The sequence below is a fragment of the Anguilla anguilla genome, chromosome 16, assembly GCF_013347855.1.
Source record: "Anguilla anguilla isolate fAngAng1 chromosome 16, fAngAng1.pri, whole genome shotgun sequence".
NCBI lineage: Eukaryota > Metazoa > Chordata > Actinopteri > Anguilliformes > Anguillidae > Anguilla > Anguilla anguilla.
Genome location: NC_049216.1, coordinates 18,451,251 through 18,459,939, shown reverse-complemented (window position 1 = coordinate 18,459,939; position 8,689 = coordinate 18,451,251).

Sequence of the window (8,689 nt, the reverse complement as noted above, 5' to 3'; positions counted from 1 at the left end):
GGGGAAGTCTCCTCCATCAGCTGCTGTGCGCTATGGGTGAGCAGCAACAGGCTGAAGAGCTGGGGTGAGCAGCCATTTTCTCTCACAGGTTGGGGGCATCCTGCTGTAGATGGAGCTTCTGTGCGTCTTGCGCAGCGTGTTTCTTTTGGAGCTTGTGCGACTGGGCTGTGTGTGTGTGCTCGCGCTCCTGTGGCCTGCTGGCGAGGCCATGTGGGGCGGAGCCTTCTGTCTGTCTGTCACCTGCAGCGGCCCCACGCTCTGCTCTCCACAGGAAGTGCAGCCTGGCCGGCCTCACTGAGGGAGCTGCAGCCGCATCAGAGGAGCTCCAGCCTTCATTCTGTACCTCTGTGTTTCTCTCTGTCTGTTTCTCTCTCTGTTTCTCTCTGTCTCTGTCTGTTTCTCTCTCTGTTTCTGTCTGTCTCTCTCTTTCTCTCTTTCTGTCTCTGTCTGTCTCTGTCTATCTGTCTATCTGTCTCTCTCTCTTGCTGACTGGCTCTGCTCTCTGGCAGACTGCAGGAAGCTGTTTGTGTTCATTTTCACATTGGCGGGGTGCGGTGGTGGGGTGCGGTGGCGGGGTGTCCACAGGTGATGGCCGTGGCTGCAGTGGCTGATTTGACCCTGCTGTGCCAGGCTGCCTAAGCCTTCGGGGGGGGGGGGGGGTTTGGTCATGGCAAAGCATGCTGGGAGCACTGGTCCAGGAGACTGCAAAGGCAGCAGTACACTAAACTCTAAACGCTCCTGTTTGAGATTAAGTGCAGTGGTAAATGGCCCTAAGTGCTTTTAGATCTGATTTTCAGGCTTCATGGAGCTTATAGACCTCACTGGGGACCATTAAAATGCAGGCATTCTTGGGGAAAGCTTGGGTCAGCCTTCTCACGCTGGCAGGGGTTGGGGGCGGGTCTTAGTGTCGTTCAGCATCCGGACAGTGCTGATGAATGCAGCGTTACTGCTCGGATTTCCTAGTGGTGACACAACTCATTTATTATGTGATATGCTTGATTAGAATAGACTTTTTACATTTTTTGTACAAAGTTGTACCAAAAAGATTAATGGCTTGAAGAGTTGGTCTTTTTAAATGTTCTTTCTAAATTTCTATGCCTGTTTTCTAGAACTCCATTGCTTTCAATTACCAGTAGTGATTGTTACATCAGCATCGCATTCTAATGACATATCTGTGATCTTACAGCTTAAGGGGTTAAATGTATGGTGGGTGAATTGTTTTTCTTATTGTATTGTGTACCTAATGACCCATGTGGCTGTCCTAAGGGAGTTTTCCTGGAGGTGTGCCAATTTGACTTTATTGAAAGAAAACACGCTATAATGTTGGCCGAATCCTCTCATTCCTCTCTGTTAGTGAATTCTTGTGAACCACAAACATTCATTTAACTCCAAAGTGTAAGCTCACAAAAATGTTATTAGAATGTTCTTAGCTTAACAGTCTATTGCTGATGTAGCAAGCACTAGTGGTAATTGTAAGCAATGGAGAACACTTCATTTAGAAAAAAACATTCCCAAAGGGTTAATATTGGTATTGTCTTTAGTTCTTACTGTAGAAGGTATTTCATATCAGTTTTGTTGATGGAAAGCTGGGCGAAAGTGCAAGTTCCTCTGCCTCAAACGGAAAGAAGAAAACCAAGAAAGAAACGGACAGTAGCCCATTGTGCCATAGAGTGGTTTTATTTTTTCGGCTAATTTAAAATATGACGCAAGATCCCGCTCGGCTGTTGGCAGGCTGGTCTAGTAGCTATGGAGTGCCCTTGAGTCGAAGGAGATGAAGGTTGTCTGCGCCCTCCATTTTCGGGAGGCCGTTCCCACTGAAACGCTGGGCCTTTCTTCCCGAGCTGTTAGCCCACTTGCTCTTCAGAAGAATTGGTGCTGGAGATAATGGGCCGAGCGGGAGGCTTTCAGCACCGAGATGCCCGCCTCACTCCAGCCTCCCCAGCAATTCTGTCACAGGCCATCTCTCTCCGTACCTCTCTCTCTCTCTCTCTGCCTCTCTGCCTCTCTCCCTCCGTCCCTCCCTCCCTCCCTCTTTGTGAGGCTGAAGAGTGCAGTTCCTGGGTGCATTAGCGCAGGAAGGGGAGCGCGGAGCTCTGGCTGAAGGATGTGTGGAGATAAAAGGGCGCTGCTCCTGAGTGTCCCTGCCCGCTGCTCTGAGAGGGTATTGTGCGAGAGCCGGGGGTTTTGATACCATCCGCTGACCTGCCCTGGTAAAGAGGGCTTTCATCAGCCACAGACGCAAGTGCCCACTTCACACAGGCCCCAATTTGGAGGAGGGTGAAGGCGGGGTGGGAAGGGTGGGGTGGGGGGGGGGGGGGGGTGAAGTGGCCCTCTCGGGCTCTTTGTGCTCTCCCTCTGACAGCTGCGCTCAGGAATCTGGGCCCTGCTCCCATCCACCCCCCCCACCCCCCATCCCGCCGGGTGAGAAACGGCAGCGGGAACAAAGAGGCGGGATTTTGAGTCCTCACCCCCGGGTCAGGAGCCGGGGATCAGCGGGAGTGCCAGCCCCTCCGGACCGGCCAATCCGGAGGCAGTCTCACATACGGGGTGAGGGGGTGGGGGATGCTTGTGATGCCCCCCTCGTCGCTGCCCATCCCTGATGACGCTGAAGAGGTGGCGGTGCTTGGCTGGCGAGGGCCCATCCCATCCCGTGCTGCCTAATCCATTAATCGCCCCGGCGTGGGACCCCTCCGCCCGCCCTGTGATTACAGATCTTGATCTGGGTAAGTACTGTCTTTGCTGTTGGGCGGCTGGGCCCAGGGGCCGGGCCCCGGGCGGCTGGGCCCCGGGCGGCTGGATGGCACTGATCCTCAGCGCATTCCAGCAGGACGGAGTTCCAGGAGGACCACCAGGGCTCTCCGCCTGCGGTTGCCATAGCGGCGGATCTGGTCCTGCTCTGAGTCCCGGAGCTGATAAGCATGGAGCGGGTTCTGCGTCTGTTCCTCCTGCCGGGGTACGTAGCCCCGCCTCCCGCACGTCTGACTGATAACATTTCTCCCCTTAGCATTAGCCACTTCCCTCTCTATTTGCCTATGAAGTCCAGCAGGAGCACGCGTCCCCGTCCACCCACCGCCGATCGATTCGGGTTACGCCTCGTTCAATCCGCTGAGGCCGCAGTCCCAGCACTGCTGCTCTGGGACTTGGCCCCGCCCCCTAAACTGCACTCATTTTGTCACTTGCTGAAATATAGACATGTTAAAAAAAAAACCCATAGAACGTGGTGCCTGTTGGGCGAAGGGTTTGGATCAATTAAGGCTGACGCTAATGCAGTAGGCGGAATGCTTGGGGTCACGGAAAGGTCTCGTCAGGTCAGATCAATCTTCTCTGCCGGATCACTGATGCCAGGAAATCAACATTCCAAAGCAATCTGCTCCCTCTCAACATATGTCCTGAGTGGCGCGGGCTACATGGACCAAAGTGCAATATGTCTAATAAATAATCTTGTCCCCTCGCCTGTGAGCACAGATGCATGTGACCCCTCCCTGACCTCTTGATATGCCAATGCTCAGAGCGGAGAGGATTTACTGGGGGAGGGAAACGGGCTGCAGAGACACTTTATCCTCCTGTGCTATTCAGCCAGGGCTTCGGCACATTTGATGCATCCAAAGCCGGCTTCGCCAAGAAAACCGCTGTAATTAGGTGGGCTGGGGGGGGGGGGGGCGAATCTCTTTCTCTGAGGAGGAATCAATCCTCACTTTGATGTCAAGATCAAGACAAAGGTTTTCTTACAAAACGTCTTCATCTAGCACATTAATAATATATTTCTGTCCGTGCATTCAGATTCATTCACAGTCGGGGGTCTAAAAGCAGCAGGACTGATTACAAAACAGCTCTGATCTTTTTTATATAAATTTATTTATTTTTGGGCTATGAAGAATAACAACGTTCATTGCCTCAAATCTCTTTGATATGTAAGCTTTTATCAAGATCAAGACAAATGCAAGGTCTTTGCTTCCAAACGCGTTAATCTGAGCCAGTGAGGCGTTCCCGACCACAGGTCTAAGCCCAGTTAGAGGCAGTACAGTAACCAGACTCATTTCACAAAATGGTTTCGTTAATCAAACGTCTTCTGATTTTTGCTTTAGAATAGATGCCTCAGTCGGCTCAGTATGTACAGGGTAGAAAAATCCCCGTTTGGTGTTTTGTGTTACTGAGAGCATCGGTATAGTCGGGGCGCAGTGACACATCTTTGTACTTCTTGGCGATGACTCACTTCCTGTGAGCAGGTTTTTGAGACGGACTGCGGCCGTGGCCCCGTCTGGCACCTCGCGGGTCCCGGGGCGGAGTCGGCGCTGGGCTCTCGCGGTGCGAGGGCGGGCTGAGAAACGCCCGTGCTGAAGCTCGCCGCTAACGCCGCGGTCGCGCTTGCGTGTCTGCGCACACGCCTCATACGTGCAGTTTCTGCAGGTCCCTGCACAGAAATAAAACTACACGTCTGAGTCACCGCTGGCTTTTTCCTCTGCGGCCGCTGCTCTTCAGACGCACCTGCGCTGGGTTATGCAACCATTTCCGCAGATAGAAAATGACAGGCCACACAAAGGATTTTTTTTTGCAGAGGCCTTTAAAAAAACTAAAATCATTAACTACTAAAAGCACACCTACAATCATTGAGTAATTTGTCATCATGCACAGTTCAGTGAGTCACACTATAATAATCATGTGCCCATTGTGATTCTGCAGTTCACTACCCAAGCTAATATTCTGTTGAAATAGTGTCATATGGTTCTGCTTGAATAGATGTTTTCCATCTTGGAGGAAAATAACAACATGGATATTACTCTAATGTGCAGGACGTGTAATATTTTATAGCCAACATCAACTGTGGAGCAGGGACCTTCGGTCTGACAATAACAAAGTGAAAAAGGCAAAATAAAGTGATTCCATGGAATCAGTCGTTCTGTTCTGTGCCCCTGCACTACCGATCCCACGCAAGGAAACGGCCCAAAGCACGGGCTGGCCCGAGCCACAAGCCGCAACGACTCCCTCCGCTTGAAAATCACACTGTTGCCCTTTCAAATGGACCGGAACAGTCAAACAGTGGAGCGGAGATGTTTCCAGAAACATTTATTATGCATGACTTAATGTGCTGTATGGCTGAAATATTAGTCAAGGTGATACTGCTGGGATATTCAACCCCTGTCTTTTTTAGAAAATGTATCGCAGCAATTTGCCATGGTTTCTGCATGGATCTTTATAAATGGATCAGTTGTTGAAGACCTTGGAAACTGCTCAGAATTTGTTCAATAAATCAAATTAATAGCTTGCTTGGGCATATCGGACCTGCTGTGATTTGAAATTGGTCCAGAAAACATCTGAAGAGAAAAAGAACTACTACAGGGGATGAAATGGGTCAGTCTTTAGAGACATTCCAGCTCTGGTACTTAAAGCCGCTCTGTTCATCTGGATTAGACCCACACGCACCCCCATCGCCTCTCCACAAGCCTCTCATATGCTACACAATTTGCTAATGCATTTTGAATATTTAAAGATATGTTCATGCTAAACATTTACATTTTCAAAGATCTACAACCTGGGAGGAAGGAAATGGAGGACATGAAGAAAGGTGGGGGGGCGCTAAAAAAGAGTTTTTCTTTTTGGTAGTTAACGCGTCAGTGAATTAGGACAATGATGAAGTGTACAGGATTTAGAACCAATTTTTAAACTGAGTATCTTCAGCCATATTAGGGATTTTTGCAAAGAAGGGTAGAAAACTAAAGGGATTTCTCTGAGCCAATCTCTAGGACCCCTGGAGAGAGAGAGAGACAGACATGCCTCTGCATGCAAGCAGTCGGTTAATGGTTAAAAAAAAGACGTTTTATGGGTCCCGTTAAGCAAATAGTTAGGACAAATAGGTCATTATGGGCTCAGAGGGATGAGATCAAATCTGGAGTACCCCTAATTTAACATAATTATGAAGTTCTCTTTTACCACTTCAATCAAACTGAGAAGCACTGGAGAAGCTCTCAGTGATAATTAACATCCCCAATCAGTGATCATGGTCTTGCTAGACTTTGTTTTTGGGCCTTCCTTCCCGATAGACAGGCTGGGTATTCTTAATGACGCCTGCGCAACATCGCTAACATGTATTTATCCTAATCTATTTTCAATGAGGATGAGTGCCTCTGCTTCCTTCTGAATTTTTTTTTATACCTCTATACCCAAAGGACAGCAGATTGCTCTTGGCCAGAATTATTAACGGAATAATTATTCAGGCCATACTGTTGTGAAATACTGGCATGTTGTGACCTGACATGGCCACCTGTGTCATCTATGGCTGCATTTTATTCATTTTTGGCTGACCACTTATCCTACTATGAGTTGCAAAGGGCAGCAGTTATCTCCAGTGCTAATGGTTCTTTGTATCCATTCCATTGTATCGTTTCATCAAGGGATCATAAAAGATGAGATCGTTAAAATTAGGAAGCATTTTAATAGGAGGATGATTACAGTAGCGGTCATAATAATAGCTGTTTTAAAATAGCTGTTGAACAGAGGGAGCCGGGCCTCTTGAGTTACACTGGGCATTGGACAGGCTGTCCCCTGGGGGGTGGGGGGTGGGGGGGGGGGGGGGGGGTTTAATAGAAAGCTGTGATGTGGGAGCAGTCCAAGCCCTCTCTGCGTTCTGAGTTCACAGCAGCCTCTCCGTCCTCACCGCCCACCCACTGCTCCTTCTCCACGATATCATCCACCTCCAATTACACGCCTCCTTCATCTCGTTTTCCCCATTGCTGGCTGGTCCGCTTGTCAATCCCAGCCTCTTTTGTCTTGGACCATGGGAATGTCTCTGTGAAGCCCCCCCCCAACACACACACACACCCATACCCCCCCTTGCCACATGATGCACACACACCAATCAGAACCTGCTGTTTCTCTTCCCTCTGCTTTGCCTCATTCTGCTCCTTGATTACTTCCTCGCATGTGGTGATGATCAATTAAACAGATAAGGAGCATCTCATGAATACAGTGGATTGGAAGCAGCGGAGAATTAGCATTCATTTTGTAGCAACTTTTTGTTCTGGGTGTGTGTGCATGTGTGTGCTGGGCTGTGGCTGTAGCTGCTGTGTTACCTCTGAAAAAATGATGGGTACTTCGATTCACTATTTGCTCTCATTTTAGGACAGGTATGTCCTTGATCCAATGTGTGGCCTTGTACTGGGATAGGCAAGTCTGTTAGCCACAGTGTGGCCTTGTTTTGTCTAGGCCTATCTGTGATCTACTGCGAAGCCTTGCGTTGGGATTGGCCTATCTGTTAGCCACTAGGACAGGCCATCTGTTCTGGGAGAGGTTGCTTTGTGCTCTTAGCCTTTATGGGTCAGTGTATCTGTAGCTTCGCTGTGACCCGGGAACTGAGTGACTCGCCTTCACTTCCGAGCCTGACCAAGTGCTTCCAGAACACCTGAGGTTCTCTGCCCAGGGCATACAGAGGCAGCGAGAGACAGAGAGAGAGAGAGCTGGAGAAAAGGGGAGAGGCTAGGTGGATGGTGACGAATGAGTCCTGTGTGTTGGAACAGCTTGTGTGTGTGAAGGTCACGGCGGTAAAGCCGATATGCTACTCTAATATAGCAGGCAAATCCAGCATACCGCCATTTGTATGTTTCAATATTTCAGGCAAATGGACCGCAAGGAAGTTCCCCTGTCTGGCCCCTGAAAAAAAAAAAAACCTTTGATGATTTGGTTTCATTTTTGCATCTGTGAAATCATTTGTCGTATTACCTGTCTGATATGGGATGTGCAACAAACTGAAAATGTTACAGTCTGCTCTCGCATATTATAGAGGAATTTGTATTGGATGGTTTCCCAAAAAGAAACTTGCTTATGATTACAAATCTATCTGTCATAATTCATCTTGGACTGAATAAATTGTGTGCTCAGTGAAATTATACATGCAAAATTGGTGATTGAATGACATTCTGATTTGCCTGGGCCTCACACACATACGCAGTCCTATTAGCACAAATAAGCAAGCAAATACTGTGTGCACGTGCTCAGCTTGCATGCGCACATGCACATGCGCACACATACACATACGTATGTAAACATGCCCCATATTCCCCTGCGCATGGAAACGCAGGCTGATCGAAACGCCCGCCTCCTGGTTGGCGAACCCGGCGTTGGCGGCGTTAGTATTTTCTGAAGAAAGCGGCCAGACTGGAGGTGGGGGGGGGGGGAGCTGTCACCGTAACGCCAGCGGACTCCTGTCCCGGCCACAGGCCGCGCGCGGAGAGCGGTGTCCGTGTCGTGACGGCTGCCCGCCCGTCTCAGCCAAAGCGCTCTGCATCCAGAGAGGAGGGCGGGCGGCGGCCGCTGTTAGAAACCTGCTGGGATAAACGCTCTTCCTTTCGCTCCGCCATGCCTTTCTTTTTTTACCGACGCTTTTTTTCCTTTTTTTTCTTCCTTCTTTTTTGGTGGGGGCAGCGGGTGGATCGGTCAATAAAAACAATTATTCAAAATGAAGCTCTGAGCTTTGTGCACTGGTGTGCTGAAAGCGCGTCTCGGCTGTCTTATAATGTGCTGCTGGTTACGCCCCCGCTGTGCAATGATAGATGGCCATTTTACTGACCCTCAAAATGACTGGAAAACTAGCCTGCAGTGATCTCCTGGGTGGTGCTGCGCTCATGCTAGTGGATGCTAGCGTGCCTCGCTCAGCGTAAATGAATGCTGACTGAAAGCCAGTGCGCAGTTCCCAGTG